The 25,734-nt window shown below is 40.7% G+C and overlaps 1 pseudogene; it reads right to left on the bottom strand.

Annotated features, from left to right (window-relative positions):
- Positions 1-5,231: 5,231 nt before the first annotated feature.
- On the bottom strand, positions 5,232-6,985 carry LOC110696741 (annotated as a pseudogene).
- Positions 6,986-25,734: the final 18,749 nt, after the last annotated feature.

The raw sequence follows: 25,734 nt of genomic DNA, 5'->3' as shown, positions 1-25,734 counted from the left end.
TCCATGTCTGAAAATCAAGGTTATAGGCAGACAAGGATGGAAATGGATCTTCAAATTGAAGACACCCATTGGTTGCAAATGGATCTTCAAATTGAAGACAGACAAGGATGGAAATGTATCGATATACAAGGCTAGAGTGGTGGCAAAAGGTTATAGGCAAGTCCACGAGATTGACTATGATGAAACCCTTTTCACCAGTTGCAATGCTAAAGTCTGTCCGGATTATTCTAGCGATTGCTGCATATTACGATTATGAAATATGGCATATGGATCTCAAAACCGCCTTCCTGAATGGGATTTTGGAAGAAACTGTGTACATGACACAACCAGAAAGTTTTGTCCATCTGAGCAACGCTGGAAAGGTTTGCAAGCTTAAGAAGTCCATTTATGGACTAAAGCAAGCCACCAGGAGTTGGAATCTGTGATTTGATGAAGCCATCAGAAAATTTGGTTTTATCAAGAATCTAGATGAATCTTGTGTATACAAGAAGGTCAGTGGGAGTGACATCGCATTCCTAGTCCTATATGTCGATGACATACAGCTCATTGGAAACAACACAAATTTACTGGAGTCCGTAAAGGGCTGGTTGGGAAAGTGCTTTTCAATGAAGGACTTAGGAGAGGCACATTACATATTGGGCATCAAGATCTACAGGGATAGATCTAAGAGGTTGATTGGATAGAGCCAGAGTACTTACATTGATAAAGTACTGGCACAATTCAACATGGAGAATGCCAAGAGAGGGCATCTACCCATGTCCCATGGCGTAACTCTCAGCAAGAAACAGTGTCCAAAGACACCTGTTGAGCGAGAGAGAATTAATCAGATTCCATATGCTTCGCTAATTGGGTCGATCATGTATGTCATGATATGTACCAGGCCAAATGTCTCATATGCCTTGAGTGCTACGAGCCGATACCAATCAAACCCAGGAGAGGCGCATTGGACTGCGGCCAAGAATATCCTGAAGTAGCTGAAAAGGAACAAGGATAAATTCCTGGTTTATGGTGGTCATAAAGACCTGGTTGTTGAAGGTTACACCGACGTTAGCTTTCAGACTGACAAAGACAACTTCAAGTCACAGCCAGGGTACATATTTTGCCTAAATAGAGGAGCATTTAGCTGGAAGAGTGCCAAGTAGAGCACAACTGCAGACTCTACAACTGAAGCCGAATACTTGGCTACTTCAGAAGCTGCTAAGGAGGCTGTTTGGAGTCGGAAGTTCGTCAGTGAACTTGATGTTGTACCCTCCATCAAGGGTCCAATAGATCTATACTGTGACAACAATGGAGCTATCGCTCAGGCTAGAGAGCCAAGAGAGCACCAAAAGGTCAAACATGTCCAAAGGCGATTTCACATGATAAGGGAATGGAAATCCGAGGGTGAAATCAGAATTTACAAGATCGGCACGGATGATAGTGTAGCCAATCCTTTGACTAAACCTTTGCCTCAAGTGAAACACAACAAGCACGTTAAGGCAATGGGAATCAAGCACGTGGGAGACTAGCTTTGAAATTCCCTGTACATGTGTTTTAATTAAACTGGTTGTTTTAATGTAAGACACTGTATTGAATCCATTCATTAATGGAGTAGTTAATTTTATGCAAAATTATCATTCACTCCATTGCTATTTAATTGTGGTTTAGAATTAAATAATGAGTCCGTTCGATTTATGGAAATATTCAAAACAGGGTATCAAGACCATGTCTTGGATAAAGAAACACCTGTTAAGTGAACATTGAATATTTAAATCAAAAATTGTCTCTAATCGAGGTCATCTAACGGATGGACGATTGATGACCGCCATAGATTAGTGTGTAGTATGATTGACAGCACCGTTTCTTGTGCTGCAAGGACATGATGGTCATAAATCATTTGCACAAGTGCCAGTTTGGAACTGCACTGGATCGACCTATGAGAGTACTTTAAGAGATTCAAAAATTGTCATAAGTACATTTCTCATTATAGCTATCGGAACTCGTTTCCTCAACCATGGGTATTGTGAAGTTTTCTTGTTTGAGAACTAGTCTCTTTGATGTTGCCTAACGTCTGCCGTAACTGGGGATCATAACGGGAACACTCGGGAGATTAGGTCCTCTTAGTAAGAGAAACTTACAATGCAAGACTGGGAATGTCCCCCTATTAACAATAGGGAATATGTCTTTGTTGTTTACAAGGCCGCTCGCTGAGCGAGACAGTGAAAATGCATGACTGTGCTCAGATGGATTTTAGAAATCATATGCTTATTGACAGTCGAACTCGGAGATCGAGAAACACTTCTTAACGTAATAAGGATGACGATGAATCTTACCTTATAGTTCACGAAGAGACATTAAGTTACATAGGAAATGGGCTATACACTACATGCACACTTGTCCGGAAGGACAAGTGGAAGATTGAAAGGAATGGTGTCCTTCCAACAAGTGTATTATTCTGATAGAGGGTTCAGAATTATTACAGAGCTAATTCTTTAGTAAGGTCAAGTGATCGGATGCCTAGGTGGAGGCCGCTTCCGGTCTGTAATATTAAGGTATAATTAATATTACAGCATAATCTTAACTGAACCCTTCAGGTCGAACCCAATCGAACAACCGATCCGAGACGACAAATTAATGAGTCGACGGAGTTTTACGAATACAGACGTCGAATATCGAGCCTAGGGCGTCGAGACCGAGCGTCGCAAAATCACAAGCGACAAGTACAAGCATAGCCATAGTTAGGCTAGGCTAGCTCATCGCAAGCCTAGGCGCACCATGTGTGCTAGGCGCGCCATGCGTGCTAGGTGCACAATGCAACCCATCGCAGCCTTTGCATGGCATGGCAGCACCATCGCAGGCCACACACACCATGCACAACACTATCGCATGGCTAGGCCTATGCGTGTACGCGTGTGCATGTGCCTAGGGCCATCGCAAGCCATCGCAGGCTACACGCACCAAGCACAGCCATCGCAGTGTCGGGCACTTGCGTAAGTGCGTGTGCGTGTGTGCCTCTTACCATCGCAGCAGCAACCTCACACAGCAGCACCATGTCAGGAATAGCCCTATGCGTGTGCGTGTGCGAGTGCCAGTGCGTGCTGGCTAGCAAGCAGCAGCAGCGAAGGGTGCCTAGGCTTGTGCGTGTGCGTGCGACTGGGAAGTGCGAGGGGCCTTGCGTGTGCATGTGCAATGGAAAGAGAGGCAAAGGCCTAGCATCCCAGCAACACTACGCACCCAGCCAATAAGGTTGTGCGTGTGTGTGCGATAGCTAGGCAGCAGCGCCGAGCGCCCAGCACTAGGCGTGGCTTGCTAGATGCACGTAAGTGCTGGGCTGGGTGATGCGTGCCAGCTGGGCAAGCTAGGCTAGTTGTGCTAGCTGCCAGCACAACCATAGCTTGAGGCGGTTTGAGGTGAGTGGGGACCAAGGGCTTGGAGTAGAGGTGATCATTGGGCAGGCCGGGCCGAGGCTTAAAAATTTTGCCCATTTCTCGGGTCGGGCCGGGCCGGGCCATACTTTGGGCCAATTTTTTGTGCCCAAACCCGCCCAAAATGGTCGGGCCAAATGGGCTTTTCGGGCCATTTTCGGGTCGGGCCAAAAAAATCAACTAAATATGCATAAAAACGCATTCCCAAACCCGCCTTAAAAATTAATTTTTCGGGCCGGGCCCCACCCGATTTCGGGCCAAAAAAATCTGCCCAAAACCCGCCCAAAATCGGGTCGGGCCGGCGGGTCGGGCCAACTTTGATCACCTCTAGCTTGGAGCATGCCTTGGGGAGCAAGGCAATGGTCCCCCCCCCCAAGGTTCATGGACCTCACCTAACCTTCTCTCTCCCCTTGACACTTGTTGCATTGTGATTGCATTTTATTAATTATTTGATTTGGAATTAAATAAATTAATGTTTTTGCACATGATCCCACATTGATCATGAAATGGGATTCAAATTCCCATTCTCTATAAATACCCACTTGGTTGGGATTTTGAGAAGAACACGTGAGTGGAAAAGTAAAGGCAACTCCATTGTTGAGTAAACCTTGAAATTCATAAAACTCCAAGTTTATATTTGTCCAGGCCTCGACTAACCTTCGAGGCTTAGGACGCTCGGGTCGGGTTCGAGGGTACGATCCCGTTGGAGACCTCGTATTTTCAGGGTTCAAGTAAGAGCTCATTGTTGAGCGAAGCACGCGTCAAAGGTATAATCTTTTATCCTTTCTTGTGTTTAATTATGTTTTGCATGTTAATTGCATTTATTATGGGGGCGGGTCTTGGCGGGTTTCTTTCCGCGTAGTGTGGGTCACTACGAAACCCAACACATCATCGCTTACAACTACATTTATATGAGTCCCATCCAATGCTCCAACACAATCCTAATAGTTCATTAACATTTAAAAATACATTTTATAAGTGATTATATATTGCACATGCATAAAATAATATAATGACAATGCAAGATAATAATAATGTTTCTTAAGACCTTGAAATATGGCCAATATTTTGTGTTGTCACTTTTTTTTGTTGGCACCTCACTCAAACTTTGGTATGGTCTTATGATCTCGATAGACAAATGAACTATTCCTTGCAGTACTTGTTTAAAGTACAACCCAATTGTTGCAATGGAGTGTTGAAATCGACCAGCAGCACCACGATAAGAACTGCCTTTAGCCATGATGTATAAAAATATTCTAATTGCTCAGCCACAGATATGTAACGACCATCCAATAATAAATTTTTATTTTTCATGCAAGTAACAAGATCCACAAATGTGTTTCTATCTAATCTCAGTTGTTCTTTGCATAAATCAGGATGGACATGTAGTAGTCTGTTTATGTATTCGCTACCAGATTCTCCACCTAATTTTAAAGGCAATCTCTTAATTGGTGTAAGAAGTCTCTTTAGCTCTTCCAATGCGATAATTGTCAAGCACAGTGGAAGTGTGTTATCCATTCTACAACATAAAATCAACAAAATACCAACATTATTCAATTTCTAAAAAAAAATCAACAATGACTTTTAAAATAAAGGCTAAAGCTTCTTAATTAAATCACCAGAAATGCAATAGCATCATATGAAGCTACTTAAACCTAAAGGTCAGAAAAAATAGTAGCTTCATATGTAGAACCTTAATTAAAACTAGAACAACATCAAATTACTAACAAAGAACATATGAAACTGCAGAACAAGTCATAGGAAAACATAAGACAGTTAATTCCGAAAACTCATCACCCCAAAAAACCTAATTAAGGACCACCCAATGATGGATCTTAAAATTCCGTCTTCAAATACATGATCTTCTGATCATCACTTCGCAGACCTAAGAAGAAATCTGCATTATCGCCACGATGAAGAAAATTCATACATTGGTAAATAAATCCTTCTCCTTGTTGAATAATAGCCTCAATATTTATAGAGCTTCTGAGACATCTTTATACTTATTACCACTCCCTTGCTTACAATTAGTTTCAATAGACATTTTCAACAACTCTATACAAGAGTCAATGTTACTACTCTTGTTTTTTTTTAAGTTTACTAGTACACCCATCACTCTTACGTTTCCCCAATGAGGTACTTTTAGGAGGTGAAATGCTCTGTTCATCATTCGAATTATTTATTCCCCTACTCATTTTCATAGCTACTATATTTTCATCACTGTCCCCAAACCTTTCCTCATTTTCTTTACCAATTTGTTCCCCACCTAATCCTGGAGAAAAACTCCATTTGCTAGTAGCAAAAGACCCTGAAAAAAGTGCTCGTAGATTCTCTAGATGAGGCAATGGCTTCCTTAGGAATCTCGCCGGTACACCTTTATGTTTCTGCATAAATGCACAAGATTTCGATTAAATAAATTTAAAATTAAACTAGCATTGTAGAGGTCATAATGCAAGAAAATGGATAAACAAAATGCCATACCTTTACAAATATCTTCCACCTATCATCTTGTTCAACTAGAGGACAACAAGTAATAGGATCAAATGTAAGACCAGTCCAATTGAGTTCCAATTCATTTCAAATTTTGAACTTTTTCCTTCAATCATCCCAATGATTTCTTGCTTGTTTAATATTGAAATTCTTCCCACTTTTTACGTTCAAAGTACTCACTATTCTATCCCAATTATCCTTTGATAGTCTACCTGCTTTCATCTCCAAGCATATGTCCAAAAAAATTAAGGTATTTAAAAACAAGTCAAATCTCCTTTTTTCTATGTAGAAAAAGCTATGATAAATTTAATCTGTAATTTAGTTTTTTTAGGATCCCCATTTTAATACTTTCTTATAAAAAAATTCATTTATGAAGTGGGATACCGTAAATAATAAAATTATCAAATATTCCAATTCTATTACCTTATACTATGTAGTAATTTTAATACTTATAGGTTTCTTTAAAATTTTTGTAATAATAATTATAATAATAATAATAATAATAATAATAAATAATAATAATAATAATAATAATAATTATAGTAATAGTAGTAGTAGTAGTAATAATAATAATAATAATAATAATAATAATAATTATAGTAATAGTAGTAGTAGTAGTAATAATAATAATAATAATAATAATAATAATAATTATAGTAGTAAAAATAATCATAACAATAATAATTAAACATTAATATTGATTAACATTAAAAGTAGAATATTGAAATAATTAAAATAAGTTCAAATCAGAAAAAATAAGTTCAGATTAGATCAGATCAGAAAAAATAAGTTCAGATCAGATCAAATCAGAAAATATAAGTTCAGATCAGATCATATCAGAAAAAATAAGTTTAGATCAGATCAGAAAATATATGTTCAGATCAGATCAGATCATAAAATATCAGTTCAGATCAGATCAGATTAGATCTGATCAGCTTAAATCAGGTGAACTAAACAAGGCCTTAGTCTAAACCTAAAAAGGAAAGGTCCAATGCAAAAGAAAAAATTGTTCGTGTAAGAAATAGTGCCTTGAATTGGGAGCTAGGAAACATATGTTGCATAGTTGGAACGTTGCAGCAAGACACACCCATGTCTTAGGGAGACATGGGCATGCCTCGACAAAGAAGCTGGGAAGATGCAGCGAGACACGCCCATGTCTTAGAGAGACATGGTCGTGCCTCAACGGAGAATATAAGCACTCGCACTGACACGCCCATGTCAAAATCTGACATGCCCGTGTCAATTTGTTTTCAAGCTACTGATTTGTTTCTGATCCAGGGCATGGGCATGCCCTGTGTGACACACCCATGCCTTGGGATTTTTGGCTGATTTTGAGCGGTTTGTTTATGGGCTTTATTTCCTTAATTAAAGCCTTTGTTTTCTAGTGTAGGGGTTATTATAAATACCCTTAGGTTATTTCCTAGCCACTATGATATTATTATCAATCTGTAATCTGGAATTCCTCAAGATCAATAAAGCTTTTCCTCTCGCCTGCCCGTGGACGTAGCCAACTCATTGTTGGTGAACCACGTAAATCTATGTGTTATTTATTTTGTTTTGCATTCTTTATTTGTTCTTTCTCACATCTGTTATAACAAGTGGTATCAGAGCTAAGTTCGATTTGAGTGGGAGAGATGTCTAGGATAAATGTGAAAATTGATAAATTCATGGGGACGAATAGTTTTAGTTTATGGCAGATCAAGATGCGGGCGTTGTTGAAGCAACAAGGGTTATGGGCACCATTGGCAAAGAAGTCATCGGGTCGAGACACCATCGACAAAGAAGACTAGGTCCGGATATCGCTAAGGTGGTCGTTCTAGAGGAGAAGGCACATTCAACAATCATGTTGTGTCTTGTAGACGATATCACTACCTAGGTCGCGAAGGAGGAAACCGCATCAAGTCTGTGGTTGAAGTTGGTGAGTTTGTACATGAAAAAGTCTCTAACCAACAATTTGCTATTGAAGCAACGTCTGTTCAGTCTGCGAATGAATGAAGGTACACCTCTTAGAGATCACCTAGATCAATTAAATACGATTTTGCTAGAATTGCGTAATATTGATGTTAAGGTTAATGATGAGGATGGTGCTTTACTTTTTTTAGTTTCTTTGCCTCTGTCGTATGAAAATTTTGAGCAATCTTTCATTGTTGGTAAAGATACTATGTCCCTAGAAGAGGTTAGCTCATCTCTTCATACTAGGGAATTATGCCATAAGGCATCTAGTAGTACAGGTACAGACAATCAAGCCTCTGGATTAATGGCCAGTGGTGCTAAGGCACATAGAAATTTCGGGAAGAAGAAGGCTAAGAAGCCCGGAAATTCAAAAGGGGGTCCTAAGTAAACTGATGTTTGTAATTACTGTAAGGAGAAGGGGCATTGGAAGAGAGAATGTCCTAAGAAGAAATAGCGGGATAAATATGTAATTGCTGCTTTAGCATAAGAGGATTCGAATTTTGAGTATGACATTTCTTTAGTTGCGGGTGAACATACATATCACAATGATGTGTGGGTTCTTGATTCTGGAGCATTGTATCATATATGTCCACGTAAGGAGTGGTTTACTACCTATGAGCGGGTAGATGGAGGAAATATTTCAATGGCTAATAGTGCAGTGTGCAAGGCAATTGGGATTAGCTCTATCAAGATCCGGACACATGATGGTACGTTTCACATATTGAATGATGTTAGACATGTTCCACAAATGACTAAGAATCTAATTTCACTAAGTGTATTAGACAATAAGGGGTTCAATTTCAAGGGTAAAGGTGGAGTTCTGAATGTCTGCAAGGGTTTGGATATGGTTCTAAAGGGTGTCAAGTGTGGTACTTTGTATTTCCTACAGGGCTCCACTATATCAAGTTCAGTTGTTGTTGCTTCGTTTGAGGTTCAGAAGGATGATATAACCAAGCTATGGCACATGAGGTTTGGGCATATGAGTGAAAGAGGGATGCAAATTCTCTCCATTGCTGATTTTCTAGGTGGCCACAAGGTCACAAACCTTGATTTCTGTGAGCATTGCGTCTTTGGGAAATTAAATCATAGCAAGTTCCATAAAGGCGTTCATAGACTAAAGGTACTCTTAATTATATCCACTACGATTGTTGGGGTCTTTCACGTGTTGAGTCATTGGGAGGTCACAAGTACTTTGTATCATTCATTGATGATTTTTCAAGGATGACTTGGGTGATCATAATGAAGTTTAATAGTGAAGCTTTCAAGGATTTCAAGTAGTGGAAGGCGTTAGTGGAGAATCAAACTAGGAAGAAGATCAAAATTCTACGAACTGATAATGGTCTGGAATTTTGTTGGTCTGAGTTCGATGAGTTTAGCAAGATTAAAGGGATTGCTAGGCACCATACCGTTAGAGATACACCACATCAAAATGGTGTAGTAGAACGAATGAATCAGACACTTTTGGAGAGAGTTCGGTGCATGCTCCCTAATATAATGTTGGATTGACTAAGAAGTTTTAGGCAGCCGTTAGTACGACATGTTATCTGATCAACCGTGGACCGCACTCTGGAATTAACCTAAAAACACCCTATGAGGTATGGTCTGGTAAGCCTACAAATTACTCAAATATGAGAGCTTTTGGTTGTAATGTTTATTGTCATGTTAATGAGGGTAAATTAGAGCCAAGGGCCAAAAAGGGAGTATTTGTAGGGTATGGTGATGGGGTTAAAGGTTATAGAATTGGGCTCCATCGGAAAATAGAGTTATCTTAGTAGAAATGTAGTCTTTGATCAAAATTTTATCTTTAACTCTAATGTTCAATCCATAGTTGTATCAGATAGTGGTAGTGTTGACAAACAGGTGGAGCAGCAAGTCACTCATGATGAGAGTGATAAGGTACAAGGAAAAAGTTGTTCAACACAAAAATTAAAATTGTACATTTAATTGTGTGGGATCGACATTATATAGGTTTATATATATAGGCTTGAAAAAAAAAAGTTGAATTTAAAGTGATGATAAACTTTTATTATGAATATGATAAATTTTGTATTGTATTTAGTACGTAATCATTTTATTAGTCGAATAAATGATAAATGATGAACAATTTATTTTGTTTATGAGAGAAAGTATTTTTTTTTAAATTTTAAATATTTTTGTCTATATATATACTACCTCCGTTTATTTTTATGTGCAACTTTGGCACATAAAACGGTTCACGAGGCAAAAGATTGAAGGGCAAAGATTAAGAAAAGTAAGTGTACTTAATTAAAGGGATAGGAGAGAGAAAGTAGGGCCACCCACTTGCAATTTTGGTGGGAAATTCTTGCAGAAACACATAGGGTGGATTTCCCCCCAAAATTTTCACCAAATATTCGAATTTCTTGAATTTTTGGTGAAAATTTTGGTTCCCTCCATTTTTAAACAAAAAATCACAACACATCCTGAATTTTTTTAAGGCATTTAAAGCCTTCATTCATTATTTAAGAGGGCTATAAATACCAGCCTCCATTCTAACACATTAAATGTTTACAAACATTAAGTTTTCAAGCTGGGTCAAAGTTTCAAGCAAAAACAAAGTTTCCAGCACAAATCTGAATCAAATTAAGGCAACCCAAGCCTTCATTCATCATTAAGTTAGCAGTAATTACACATTAACTAGCCCATTAAAACCCAAAAATAATCGGCTGAGCAGAAATTAGTCCTGCACATCAAGCTGCATCCTTCATCTACTCCACAAAAAATCAGCAGCCCCCCTACATCATCAAGCTGTGCTGAAGAAGAAAAACACATGGCAGAATTTGTTGATGTTGTGTTTTTCGATGTTGATCATATACTAAATGAAGAACACATGGCAGAATTGTGGTATGTGTAGGGTTTTGTAGTGACCCGACACTACGCGGAAGGAAACCCACCAAGACCCGCCCCTTAATTAAAACAATTAACAAGCATATTAAACTTAATCAAACAAGATTAAGAACAAGAATTATACCTTTGACGCGTGCTTCGCTCCCAAAGAGCTCTTACTTCAAAATCCCGAAAACATGAGATCTACGACGGATCGTACCCTCGACCCGACCCGAGCGTCCTAAGTCTTGAAGGTTAGTCAAGACCCGGACAAAATAACTATGAGTTTTACGAATCAAAGGTTTACTCTTTCTTGGAGTTGCCTTTTTAATTCCACTCAAGGTTGTATTCTCAAAATCCCAACCAAGTGGGTATTTATAGAGAATGGGGACTTAAAACCCCTTTTCATGATCAATGTGGGATCATGTGCAATTGCAATAATTTATTTAATTCCAAAATAAATAATTAGGCAAAAGCAATCACAAGGCAACAAGTGGCAAGAGGAGAGAATGGGTTAGGTGAGGACTATATCCCATGGGGGGACCATTGCCTTGCTTCCTCAAGGGAAGCTTGGAGGCTTTGGTCCCCACCTCTCCTAAACCGCCACTCACAAGGCAGCTGGGTTGGCTGCCACCTGGTACTGCCAGCACACACAGCCACCTAGCACGCCTGGCTAGCATAGCACGCATCACCCAGCCCAGCACTTGCGTGCTGCTAGCGAGCCACGCCTTGTGCTGGGCGCTGGGCGCTGCTGCCTTGCTATCAAAGGCACACGCACATGCATGCGTGGTGCAGCTGCCTTTCTATCGCACACATACATGCAAGGCTCTCGCATAGCCAGCACAGCCAGGCCAGCATACGCATAGCCCAGCCAGCGAGCACCACTCGCCCATGCTCGCACAGCTACACGCATCCAGGCCAGCACGCACTAGCGCTGTGCTTGGTGCGTGGCCTGCGATGGTGCCTAGCATACACGCAAGGCCAATGCTGCCTGCCAGCTAGCTGTGCTTGGTGTGTGGCCTGCGATGGTGTCTAGTACATACGCAAGGCCAGTACTGTCTGTCAACTTGTTGTGCTTGGTGCGTGGCCTGCGATGGTGCACACGCACATGCACACACGCATGTGCCTAGCATTGCGATGGTGTTGTGCGTGGTGCTAGGGGGTTGCGATAGTGCCCACACTTACGCACACACACATGGGTGTTGTGCTTGGTGCGATAGGGTTGCGATGGGGCCTAGCATCATGCTAGGGCTGCGATAGCGCCTAGGCATGATGCTAGGGCTGCGATAGTGCCTAGCACACCATAGTGCGCCTAGCACACACATGGTGCGCCTAGGCTTGCGATGAGCTAGCCTAGCCTAGCTACAACTACGCTCATACTTGTTGCTTGTGATTTTGCGACCCTCGGTCTCGACGCCCTAGGTTCGATATCCGACGTCTATATTCGTAAAACTCTGCTGACTCATTAAATCCTTTCGGATTAATTCGTCGTCTCGGATCGGTGATTCAATTGGGTTCGACCCGAAGGGTTCAGTTAAGATTAAGTTGTAACATCAATTGTACATTGATATTACTGATCGGAAGCGGCCTCCACCTAGGCATTCCGATCACTTGACCTTACTGAAGAATTAGCTCCGTAATAATTTTGAACCCTCTATCGGAAGAATACACTTGTTGGAAGGACACCATTCCTTTCAATCTCCCACTTGTCCTTCCGGACAAGTGTGCATACAGTGTATAGCCCATTTCCTATGTCACTTAATGTTTCTTCGTGAACTATAAGGTAAGATTCTTTGTCATCCTTATTACGTTCAGAAGTGTTTCTCGATCTCTGAGTTCGACTGTCAATAAGCAGATGATTTCTAAAATCCATCTGAGCACGGCCATGCATTTTCACAGTCTCGTTCTTCGAGCGGCCTTGTAAACAACAAAACATTTTCCCTATTGTTAGTAGGGGGACAATCCCAGTCTTGTATTGTAAGTTCTTCTTACTAAGAGGACATAGTCTCTTGAGTGTTCCCGTTATAATCCCAAGTTACGGCAGACGTTTGGAAACATCAAAGAGTCTAGTACTCAAACAAGAAAACTTCACAGTACTCATGGTCGGAGGAAACAAGTTCCGATAGTCATAATGAGAAATGTACTTATGACAAAAATTTAAATTTTCTTAAAGTACTCTCATAGGTCTTATCCAGTACAGTTCCAAATTGTGCCTGTGTAAATGATTTATGACCGTCACGTCCTCGCGGCACAAGAAACGGTGCTGTAAATCATACTACACACTAATCTATGGCGGTCATCAATCGTCCATCTGTTAGATGACCTTGATTAGGGATAATTTTCGATTTAAATATTCAACGTTCACTTAACAGGTGTTTCTTTATCCAAGACATGGTCTTGATACCCTGTTTTGAATATTTCCGTAAATCGAATGGACTCGTTATTTAATTCTAAACCACAATTAAATAGTAATGGTTGCACAAAATTAACTACTCCATTAATGAATGGTTTCAATACAGTGTCTTACATTAAATATCCTATTTAATTAAAACACATGTACAGGGAATTTCAAAGCCAGTCTCCAACATGCTTGATTCCCATTGCCTCAATGTGCTTGTTGTGTTTCACTTAAGGCAGCGGTTTAGTCAAAGGATCGGCTACATTATCATCTGTGCCAATCTTACAAATTCTGATTTCACCTTCGGATTTCCATTCCCTTATCATGTGAAATCGCCTTTGCACGTGTTTGACTTTCTGATGCTCTCTCGGCTCCCTGGCCTGAGCGATAGCTCAATTGTTATCACAATAGAGGTCTATCGGCCCCTTGATTGAGGGTACAACACTAAGTTCACTAATGAACTTGCGAATCCAAACAGCTTCCTTGGCAGCTTCTGAAGCGGCCAAGTACTCGACTTCAGTTGTAGAGTCTATAGTGGTGCTCTGCTTGGCACTCTTCTAGCTAAACGCTCCTTCATTCAGACAGAATATGTACCCCGACTGTGACTTGAAGTCGTCTCTGTCAGTCTGGAAGCTAGCGTCGGTGTAACCTTCAACAACCAGTTCTTTGTGGCCTCCATACACCAGGAATTTATCCTTGTTCCTTTTCAGGTACTTAAGGATGTTCTTGGCCGCAGTCCAATGCGCCTCTCCTGGGTTCGATTGGTATCGACTCGTTGCACTCAGGGCATACGATACATCTGGCCTTGTACATATCATGGAATACATGATCGATCCAATTAGCGAAGCATATGGGATCTGATTCATTATTTCTCGCTCAACAGATGTCTGTGGACACTGTTTCTTGCTGAGAGTTACGCCATGGGACATGGGTAAATGCCCTCTTTTGGCATTCTCCATGTGGAATCGAGCCAGTACCTTATCAATGTAAGTACTCTAGCTTAATCCAATCATCCTCTTAGATCTACCCCTGTAGATCTTGATGCCTAATATGTAATGTGCCTCTCCTAAGTCCTTTATTGAAAAGCACTTTCCCAACCAGCCCTTTACGGACTCCAACAATTTTGTGCAATTTCCAATGAGAAGTATGTCATCGACATACAGGACTAGGAATGCAATATCACTCTCACTGACCTTCTTGTATACACAAGAATAATCTGGATTCTTGATAAAACCAAAATTGCTAATGACTTCATCAAATCGCAGATTCCAACTTCTGCTGGCTTGCTTTAGTCCATAAATGGACTTCTTCAACTTGCAAACCTTTCCAGCGTTGCTTGGATCGACAAAACCTTCTGGCTGTGTCATATACACAGTTTCTTCCAAAATTCCATTAAGGAAGGCGGTTTTGACATCCATTTGCCATATTTTGTAATCGTAATATGCAGCAATCGCTAGGATGATCCGGACGGATTTTGGCATTGCAACTGGTGAAAAAGTTTCATCATAGTCAATCCCATGGACTTGTCTATAACCTTTTGCCACCAGTCTAGCTTTTTATATTGATACATTTCCATCCTTGTATGTCTTCACTTTGAAGATCCATTTGCAACCAATGGGTGTATAACCCTCGGGCAAATTCACCAAGTCCCAGACTTGATTTTCAGACATGGAGTCCATCTCGAATTTCATGGCCTCTTGCCATTTTGCAGAGTCGGGGTTCGTCATAGCTTGCTTGTATGTCGCCGGCTCATCACCATCCATAACTAGGATGTCCTGATCATCAGTTAAGACGATACCGAGGTATCTGTCTGATTGAGATCTTTGCCGTTGCGACCTACGAAGGGTAATCGGTTAAGCATTTTCATTGTCTGTTTAATTCTGACCAATCTTCTTAGATGCTTCCAAAGTATCTAGATTGTCAGTTTTGTCAGGTTGACACTGTTGCTCGTCCTCTCGAACTTCGTCGAGTTCGATTTTCCTCCCACTTGTCATTTTGGAAAGGTGATCCTTCTCCAAAAAGACACCATCGCGAGCAACAAATACTTTGTTCTCGGATTTATTGTAGAAGTAATACCCTTTGGTTTCTTTAGGATATCCCACAAAGAAACACTTATCCGATTTGGGGTGAAGTTTGTCCGAAATTAATCGCTTGACATATGCTTCGCATCCCCAAATCTTGAGAAAAGACAACCTAGGAGGTTTCTTAGTCCATAATTCATATGGAGTCTTTTCAACAGCTTTTGACGGAGCTCTATTCAGTGTTAGTGCTGCAGTTTGTAGCGCATGTCCCTAGAAAGAGATAGGGAGTTCACTAAGACCCATCACTGATCGAACCATGTCTAACAAGGTCCAATTCCTCCGTTCGGACACTCCGTTCCATTGAGGAGTTCCGGGAGGTGTCAACTCTAAAAGAATGCCATTTTCTTTCAAGTGATCGTCGAATTCATGGCTCAAATATTCGCCACCTCGATCCGATCGAAGTGCTTTAATTTTCTTGCCAAGTTGATTTTCAACTTCTTTCTGAAATTCTTTGAATATCTCAAAGGATTCAGATTTATTCGATATTAAGTAGACATAGCCATATCTACTATAATCGTCGGTGAAAGTGATAAAATATCGGTAACCTTGTCTTGCGGGTGTGCTCATTGGTCCACATACATCCGTGTGTATTAGACCTAATAAGTCACTTGCCCTTTCTCCTAACTTGGAGAATGGCTGTTTTATCATCTTGCCTAATAAGCATCCTTCGCAATTTTCAAACGACTCTAAGTCGAATGAGTCAAGAACACCTTCTTGAAGAAGTTTCTTGATGCGTTTGATGTTAATATGGCAAAGACGACAATGCCACAAGTAGGTTTGATTCGACTCGATGGTCTTAGCTAGTGGTATCAACTTTTGTCTAATCATATGTAAGAACATGCAATTTAATTGAACATAAATTTGTAAGACAAACTTGAAACAACTATTGTCAAAGTCTTACACTCAAAATTCCTGGGTGTCCAACACCGTGGATCATAATATGTTCAAAGGCATGATGAAAACTAGAATTAGTTTAATTACATGTCATAGACAAAATAGTGCATGCAAGCACGACCGAAAAACCATCTTCGTCGTCTTCTTGTCCATGCACCAACACTTGATAAGCTTCTCACTTGGTTCCTGAAAAGGCAACATTAAGTGAGTCATACTTGGTATCTAATACCTATGTTAAGCTTAATCCACAAGTGTTAAGGAAGATACCTTAGGCGGATGCTCCATTCCTCTCCTCCTCTTCCCGAAAGAGGTTGCATTCTCTCTTGAAATGGCCTTGTCCGCCACAATAGAAGCAACGCATCTTAGCCTTAACCTTGAAATCCCTCCTTCTTAACGGTCTTTTGGTTGCCCCAAATGAGTTGGCTCGATGAAGTAGCTCCACCACATTCTTCAAGGAATGTGTCTCCTTCGATTTAGAAATATATGCCTTTAGTGCATCATATCCTGAGTGGAGTAAAGTGAGCATAATATGACCAGCCATTCCATCTTCTAGTGGAATTCCGAGGAGTTCCATGTGCTTAAAGAGCTTAGTCATTCTTGCCACATGGGGTCGGAGGGGCATACCCGGTCTCAACTTGGTGTTGCAGACTGTAGACCAAAGATGGTACCTCTCTTTCGCAAGACAACCTTGATCCAATAGCTTTACATTCATGTCTGTAAGTGACCTAGTCACTTCAAACAGAAGTCCATCATTGTTGTCATTAAAACTCTTAGAGAATCTCACACCGACAACATCCCTTAGTCCTCCAAGGAACAAGTCCAGGAAAGAGAATGGAAGTTTTTCTTTCCATTCTTCCGGGATGGAGTTAGCCATGAGTTGTGACACTAATTTGAAATCTTTTAACCATGCACAATAAGTTTCGTCACTCAAGAGTTTCTTGGAACAGAGGGTTGGGAGGGAAGTATCCAGAACATACTCTTTGAAACAAGTCCGGAGAGTTCTCCTGAGTTCTTCTTCCCATTCTTCAAGGTTTGTTAAGTTAAGCTTGATAGCTAACTTTTCGGGGAGTTTCGGGCACATTTGGTTGTTGTTTGAGTTACTTGCAAACATTGTTCTACAATTGAAAGAATTTGAAGTGAAAAACCATTCATACATCAATAAGTTGAAATTTAAAACGTTCATGCATATATTCAATCTTATTGAGCATTTTATCCACGCATTTAAAATTGTCCCTTATGGGCGAGAATAAAATGATTCCGAGATCCCAAAGATCAAGAAATGGTTAAGCATGCTTTGGCTTGTCTTAATCATTAAATATCTTAAGGTAAGCAATCCAATTGCTAATAGCTCCAAGCTACTCTCGGTTTGATAAAATGTCGCATCTAATGCATCCTTGACATTTTATCTCTTTTGCCACGACATCTAAGGACTTCTTACTGATATCGTTGAGCTTAACCAAGACAACTTGTATACCTAGTATACCTTACATTCCTAGGGAAGTAGTGATGCCTCGCTTTGGCATAATCCATCACGTACGCGCATTAGTTCGGTAAGTGTTGTTCTTGGAACGGCAAATTTTAGCTCAATATTATTAAGGGACCTAAGGTTTCTATGTTGGTTGATTTAAGTGAACTTAACTAATCGTCGCAACATAATAGAAATCCTAGACATGCATCTAGCAATCATATATATCAACAATATATAAGGCATAAAAATAGATGCATTTGGCAACTAGCATGACCCCTTGAAATCTTCAATTTCCATGGGTCTTCATCTTGGCTCGTCTTCGTCGAAACGCCGTCTTGAGACATCTTGGCCAAAAATGAAATAAAAGAAGCTAGCTAGAACGACTAAGATTAATCTAATAGTACAAAAATACTTAACGGTTCGCAGACCGTATTTAGATTTACAAAAATACATGACGGAACGCGGTCCGTATTTTCTATCCTAGTCGGGCCCCACTAGTTTCCATTTTCAAAGAACCTGTTTTGAAAACAATCTTCCCTTCACCCATTCACTATTTGTGAATGGCCCATGCAATTTTACGAAATACATAATTAAACACGCAAAACTAGTAACTAACTTAGGTGGTTAATCCAATTAACGCACCTAATTAAAACTAGTCAAAGTTGTTTAATCCATTATTTCTAAACGCAAAATGCTAACGCACTAAATTAAGCTCCCACTAAATTCCGCATCCGTACTTAATTAATTCGATTAATTAAGTCGGCATAACCCATAATTTGTAAAAATTTTGCAAAATTGAAAATCGAGGTTTTTAGCCTCGTTAAAATAATTATTTAAAATTATTAAAATGGCCAAAAATTCGAAAAATCATAGCTCAAGCTTAAGCAACAAGGCCCCATCCTATGATGCATGGCGCACCATGGCTGCTAGGCAGCAGTGTGCTGGCTGGTTGGGGCTTGCTGCCTCGCTGCCCAGCAGCAGCACAAGCCCGCCAGCAGCTCATGCTTCACACGCACCAGCAGCATTGAATGGGCTAGGCTGGCGCTTGGTGCTAGCATGCTGCGCCCAGCACAGCACACTACGCTGGCTAGTAACACGCATGCCTGCACGCATGCTAGCACCTGGCAGCAAGTGCGGCTGGCTGGTGCTTGCTACCACGCTGCCCAGCAGCGCCTCCAAGCACCCAGCAGCCAAGGCCACTGCCCAAGCCTAGCCATAGCATCCCTCGCCACACTGCCACGCACCAACGATGCACAACCATATGTGCACCACAGGCAGTCTACATGTGGGCTGCTAGGCAGCCCGGCTAGCCTTGGTGACGCTTGCGGTTTTGCATCGATTTGCGTGCATTTACTCGGAATTTTAATTCTGATTTGTGTGTGACAATAATCAATTCTAAATTACCTTTTAGAATTAATTTGAGGGAAAGTAAAATAAAACAAAATTAAGTCCTACTTAAATAAAATTTATTTTATTGGTGCACAAGCCTAAATTATCCAAAATTTCAATTTAGAACAAAATTAGGTCTAACTTTATGCTTAAAATAAAATGAGCTATGTCCAAAATTAATCTTGCCAATATGCAAATCAATAATGGATTTGACAAATGGGAGTTGGAAAAATAAATTAACCATCCAATAATAAAAAATTTCCAACTTGCATACTTGTCTAAAATACCAAGATTACATCTTCCAATATGAAGATTAATCAAATTTTACTCACAAGTAATTGAACTTGATGGATTTTAATCAACTAATCATGAAAAAAAATCCAAACTTTGTTCAACATGGAATTTAGGGTTAGGGTTCCAATCATTTAAACCTTTAAAGATTAGAACTTTAACATTATTTGGGAACTAAAAAATACAAAATCACAACAAGTTTTCACACTTTATTGCAATTTATTTGCAAAATTTGTGAAAAACAAGTTTATGTGAAAAATTGGTATATCAACTTAAGCACTAATAAAAACTCCATTATTATGCTTAAGGATATTTTAAAACCAGTAGATTAGTGATGCAAATGTGCATTTAATCTAACCTTGTAATGCTTGCATTAATCAAGGCTTAAAAAGAATTAAAATTTTCGTTGAAAACGAAAAACCCCAGAAAGATTGGGTTTCTGGTTCGAATTTGGCTTCTGGATAGTCCTAAAAGGAATGAATCTGTTCCAGAATATCGATTCCACCCAAAAATCACTATTTTTGAGCCAAAATCTGGGTTCGACAGCCAAATCGAAAATAAAATCGAGTTTTAAAATTAATTAAAACGAGCATCTAATCTAATTAGAAGAACATGAACCAGAAAATTAAATTCTTTTAAAACACCTTAATTAAAAAATAATTGCAAAAATTAGAAGGAGCGTGGCTCCGATACCGCTGTAGGGTTTCGTAGTGACCCGACACTACGCGGAAGGAAACCCACCAAGACCCGCCCCTTAATTAAAACAATTAACAAGCATATTAAACTTAATCAAACAAGATTAAGAACAAGAATTATACCTTTGACGCGTGCTTCGCTCCCAAAGAGCTCTTACTTCAAAATCCCGAAAACACGAGATCTTCGACGGATCGTACCCTCGACCCGACCCGAGCGTCCTAAGTCTTGATGGTTAGTCAAGACCCGGACAAAATAACTATGAGTTTTACGAATCAAAGGTTTACTCTTTCTTGGAGTTGCCTTTTTAATTCCACTCAAGGTTGTATTCTCAAAATCCCAACCAAGTGGGTATTTATAGAGAATGGGGACTTGAAACCCCTTTTCATGATCAATGTGGGATCATGTGCAATTGCAATAATTTATTTAATTCCAAAATAAATAATTAGGCAAAAGCAATCACAAGGCAACAAGTGGCAAGAGGAGAGAATGGGTTAGGTGAGGACCATATCCCATAGGGGACTATTGCCTTGCTCCCCAAGGGAAGCTTGGAGGCTTTGGTCCCCACCTCTCCTAAACCGCCACTCACAAGGCAGCTGGGCTGGCTGCCACCTGGTACTGCCAACACGCACAGCCACCTAGCAAACCTGGTTAGCACAGCACGCATCACCCAGCCCAGCACTAGCGTGCTGCTAGCGAGCCACGCCTTGTGCTGGGCGCTGGGCGCTGGGCGCTGCTGCCTTGCTATCGCAGGCACACGCACATGCATGCGTGGTGCTGCTACCTTGCTATCGCACACATACATGCAAGGCTCTCTCATAGCTAGCACAGCCAGGCCAGCATACGCATAGCCCAGCCAGCGAGCACCACTCGCCCATGCTCGCACAGCTACGCGCATCCAGGCCAGCACGCACTAGCGTTGTGCTTGGTGCGTAGCCTGCGATGGTGCCTAGCACACACGCAAGGCCAGTGCTGCCTGCCAGCTAGCTGTGCTTGGTGCGTGGCCTGCGATGGTGCCTAGCACATACGCAAGGCGAGTGTTGCCTGCCAGCTAGCTGTGCTTGGTGTGTGGCCTGCGATGGTGCCTAGCACACACGCAAGGCCTGTGGTTCCTGCCAGCTTGCTGCGCTATGATGCACACGCACACGCACACACGCATGTGCCTAGCACTGCGATGGTGTTGTGCGTGGTGCTAGGGGGCTGCGATAGTGCCCACGCTTATGCACACACACATGGGTGCTGTGCTTGGTGCAATAGGGCTGCGATGGTGCCTAGCATCATGCTAGGGCTGCGATAGCGCCTAGGCATGATGCTAGGGATGCGATAGTGCCTAGCACACACATGGTGCGCCTAGGCTTGCGATGAGCTAGCCTAGCCTAGCTACGGCTACGCTCATACTTGTTGCTTGTGATTTTGCGACGCTCGGTCTCGACGCCCTAGGCTCGATATCCGACGTCTGTATTCGTAAAACTCTGCTGACTCATTAAATCCTTTCGGATTAATTCGTCGTCTCGGATCGGTGATTTGATTGGGTTTGACCCGAAGGGTTCAGTTAAGATTAAGTTGTAACATCAATTGTACATTGATATTATTGATCGGAAGCGGCCTCCACCTAGGCATTCCGATCACTTGACCTTACTGAAGAATTAGCTCCGTAATAATTCTGAACCCTCTGTTGGAAGAATAGACTTGTTGGAAGGACACCATTAACTAGCCCATTAAAACCCAAAAATAATCGGCTGAGCTGAAATTAGTCCTGCACATCAAGCTGCATCCTTCATCTACTCCACAAAAAATCAGCAGCCCCCCTACATCATCAAGCTGTGCTGAAGAAGAAAAACACATGGCAGAATTTGTTGATGCTGTGTTTTTCGATGTTTATCATATACTAAATGAAGAACACATGGCAGAATTGTGGTATGACCACGAAGAAGAAATGCAAGATGCAGGCATAGGGGACTATGAATCTGAAGATGAAAACATGCAAGACAACCAAGAAGGAGAACAAGGCCAATAAAACACATAAGCTGTGGTTACTTCCTCACAAATGCAACAACAACTTCATCAAGGGACTCAAGTGGCAGACGGAAAGCAACTGACCATGCACAAGAAAAGACAAATTGTTGATGCAATGTTGGTCAAAATGCATGAGGGAAGATTACCAAGGGGTCACATGAAACATTTATCATCTCAATTCAATGTTCACAAATCCACCATCACAAGAATCTTCACAGAAATAAAAATAAAAATAAATAAATAAATAAAAAACAGTTGGCAAAAGGGGACTTGATTGATGTCAGGACTAAGAAGTTTGGCAGAACAGGGAGAAAGCCATTGCAAATATCTGATGAAATTCTACAGGCAGTCCCTTTGCATTTAAGGCAGACAAAAAGGAGTTATGCAGGAGCACTGAAGATAAGTCATGTTACTGTTCACAATTTGAAGAAAAAGGGAAGGCTAAGAACACACACAAGCTGCAATAAGCCAGCACTGACATCAGATCATAAGGTAGCCAGACTCAGATGGATTTTGTGACATATAAATCCAATTACAGGTAATGAGGACCCCACATTTATTGACATGAAACATGTCATACACATAGATGAGAAGTGGTTTTATTTGAACCCTGATAAGAGGAGGTTTTATCTACTGCCAAGTGAGGAGGATCCATACATGGCAGTACAGTCAAAATGATTCAAGCTGAAGGCAATATTTATGGCAATTATTGGGAAGCCATGGTATGCCATAAATGGGGAACTCCTACATGGTGGGAAGTATGGCATATTCCCATTTACGGTCCAACAACTAGCACATAAATCAAGCAAAAAAAGACCCTAAGGAACTTTGGAAACAAAGGCACTCGAGAATGTAAACAGAGAAATGATTAGAGATATGTTGCTGAAAAGGTCATACCAACAATCATCTCAAAGTGGCCTGAAAGTCTGGCCAAAAATGCTGTCATCCAATAGGACAATGCAAGGCCTCACCAAGTTCCTAATGATGCAGAATTTATGGCAGCAACAACAGCAAATGGGTTCAACATTCAATTTGTTTTTCAGCCAGCATAGTCACCTGATTTGAATGTGCTTGATTTAGGGTTATTTAGGTCTATTTAATCTTTGCAATATCAGTCTTTTCCTAGAAACTTAGATGAGCTAGTTGAAAAAGTGAGAGACTCTTAAGACACATTCAATCCCCAAGTTAACAAGTACATCTGAGTAACTTTGCAAAAATGCATGATAAAGATCCTCAAGGCAGAAGGTGGGAACAAGTACAAAATACCCCACATGAATTAAAAAAAACTTGAAAATATTGGCATTCTACCAGATAAAGTAGTAGTGATGGAGGCTGTGGAGTACCTAAACACTATGTTTAGGCCAGCAAATCAAGGCAATGAAGAAGCAATAGAAGATATGGAGGTGGATGCAGACTAGGGGACTCATCACATCAATGAGACAACACATGGACTGCCACACATAACAACTTAGCTATGTTAATCTGTTTTTTTTTTTTTTACTCAGTTACCAGTTGGTTAGGTGTATTTTGTCAATTACAATGATTCAAGTATGTAAGGCAGTCTGTTGTAAAGTCTTTTGATGAAGGTGTGGTCCTTTTGTACCCACATTCAATTTGTATGTCATTGTATGTCATCCAAATCCACATGATGAAGGGACTCCAATGAATTTCACTAAACACATGTGTTTTGCTCCAACATTTTGCTTAATGCTCTTGTTGTTGAGGTAACCTTGTGACTTATCCATCAGAAGGTTTGTATGTCATTGTTGAATACAACAATAAGTCACAAGGTTACCTCAACAACAAGAGCATTAAGCAAAATGTTGGAGCAAAACACATGTGTTTAGTGAAATTCATTGGAGTCCCTTCATCATGTGGATTTGGATAAGGTAAACAACACACTACAATAGGGGACTCAATACAAATCAGGATACAAAAGAAAATCAAAGGGGACTCCTTTAAGAAATTTGTAAAACAGTAAGGGAGTGAGTAGCCAGTAATAAACAACAACAACACAGCAGCCTCATCATTCATCAATCAAATCCCCATAGCTAACATAATCCATCAAATTAATCAAAAACTAACAGATCCATCCAGTAAGGGACTAACTACCCAATAATCAACAACAATCACTAGGATAGGATGTAAAATCCAACAAGCCAGCATATTCCAACAAATCAGTCAAACACACCGCAACATACATAAAGCCAACTTAATCAAAAACAGCAAACACAGCCAACAGATACAACAACCTAACACAACCAGACAGCCAGCACTCTGAATATCAGAGAAATGAACTCAACAGAACCAAACATCCAATAATCCAACAGATCAGACAACAAGCCACCACAATCAGAAACCAGGGAAAACGTACAATAACCCAACACAATCAGACAACCAACAATCCGAGTATCAAAGAAATGAACTCAACAAACCCTAAAATCCAACAATCCAACATATCAGACAACAAGCCAACATAGCCAATAACCCACCAGATCAGAAATAAGCAACATAGCCATCAACCCACCAGATCAAATCAACATACTATCAAAGAAATCAAAGGAAATGGACTAAAAAAAATATTCAATTTAGGGTTAGGAATCGTTACGTAAGCAGTCAGTTGGAGGGTTGAACCCTTGGGTTCATCCGCCTCTCATAGTGCTGCAAAGGAGGGCCCTGCGCTTCACCATCTTCCAGTGGAGAGCAAGCCTTCTTAGGAGGAGGTGATGAAGCCTCCTCCTCTTCAGGCTCATCATCAGAGGACAGAACAACATACTCCACATCTGGCAACCCACGCATCCGCCTTCGAGCCACCAACGTCGCCTTCCTTCTAGCCCGAATCTTCATGGGTGGCCTAGCCCTCTTAGATCTGGCCTTTTTTGTGGCCACGGAACTCCCCTCACCACTGTCACAGACCGGATCTACAGGTACAAAACTAAAATCAAGCGATTTCTTGCCACGGGACTCCCCCTAATGACCCTCAGCCTTCTTCAGACGCTCCTCCTCCTCACAACTTTCAAGCACCTTACCCAGAGCCTTGTAGGTGGTGGACGTACATTAAGGGCCAACCTCACCAGACTCGTAGAATTGCCGAGGAAACGGAGATCCGGTTTCAAAGGATTGAATAAGGGACACAATCAAATTACCCTCACCGACGTCGTCGATGGCCATGAAAGCTTCGTGAAGTGGATCAAGGTTCACCATGTTGTAGGTGGGGACTCGTTTTTGGAAAGATCTGATGTCTGAATGTCAGATCTAGGAAGAAATGTTGGAGAAAAATAGCGACGAACAGGAGAGAGGAAAACGAAGAAGATGAACTAGGGTTCATCTCAGGAAGTCTCCAGAACATAAAGGGAAGCCCAGCCATCAGAAATTAATTTTTGGTGGTTGGGAATATGAGTAATGAGAGGAGTTGGGGGAATTGGGAAAATAAATGGAGGGAGTCATTAGATTAGGTTAATTTGATTAAGTTTAGATTCATTTGATTAAAGTAAGATAAGGGTAATTTTAAGAAAATCTGAATTTTTAAGTAAGGGTAAATTTGTAATTTTCAGGGTTTTTGTTTACTAAAAATAGAAAGAAAATAGAAAATTGCACATAATGGTTAGCGGACTAAAATGACAAAAGTTGCACATAAAAATAAACGGATGTAGTATATATATATAATGAGAACCTTCTCTATAATAGGAACTAGGAACTCATCTCAACCGTTAGATTGAAACAAAATAGGCGGTTGTGATTAATTCAGACGAACTAAATTAATTTCACAAAAATCAAACGCTCGTTTCTCTCTCCTCTTTCTCTCTCTTCTTT

Source organism: Chenopodium quinoa, unplaced genomic scaffold (genome assembly GCF_001683475.1).
Source record: "Chenopodium quinoa cultivar QQ74 unplaced genomic scaffold, ASM168347v1, whole genome shotgun sequence".
NCBI lineage: Eukaryota > Viridiplantae > Streptophyta > Magnoliopsida > Caryophyllales > Amaranthaceae > Chenopodium > Chenopodium quinoa.
This window is presented reverse-complemented; position numbering and strand designations above follow the sequence as displayed.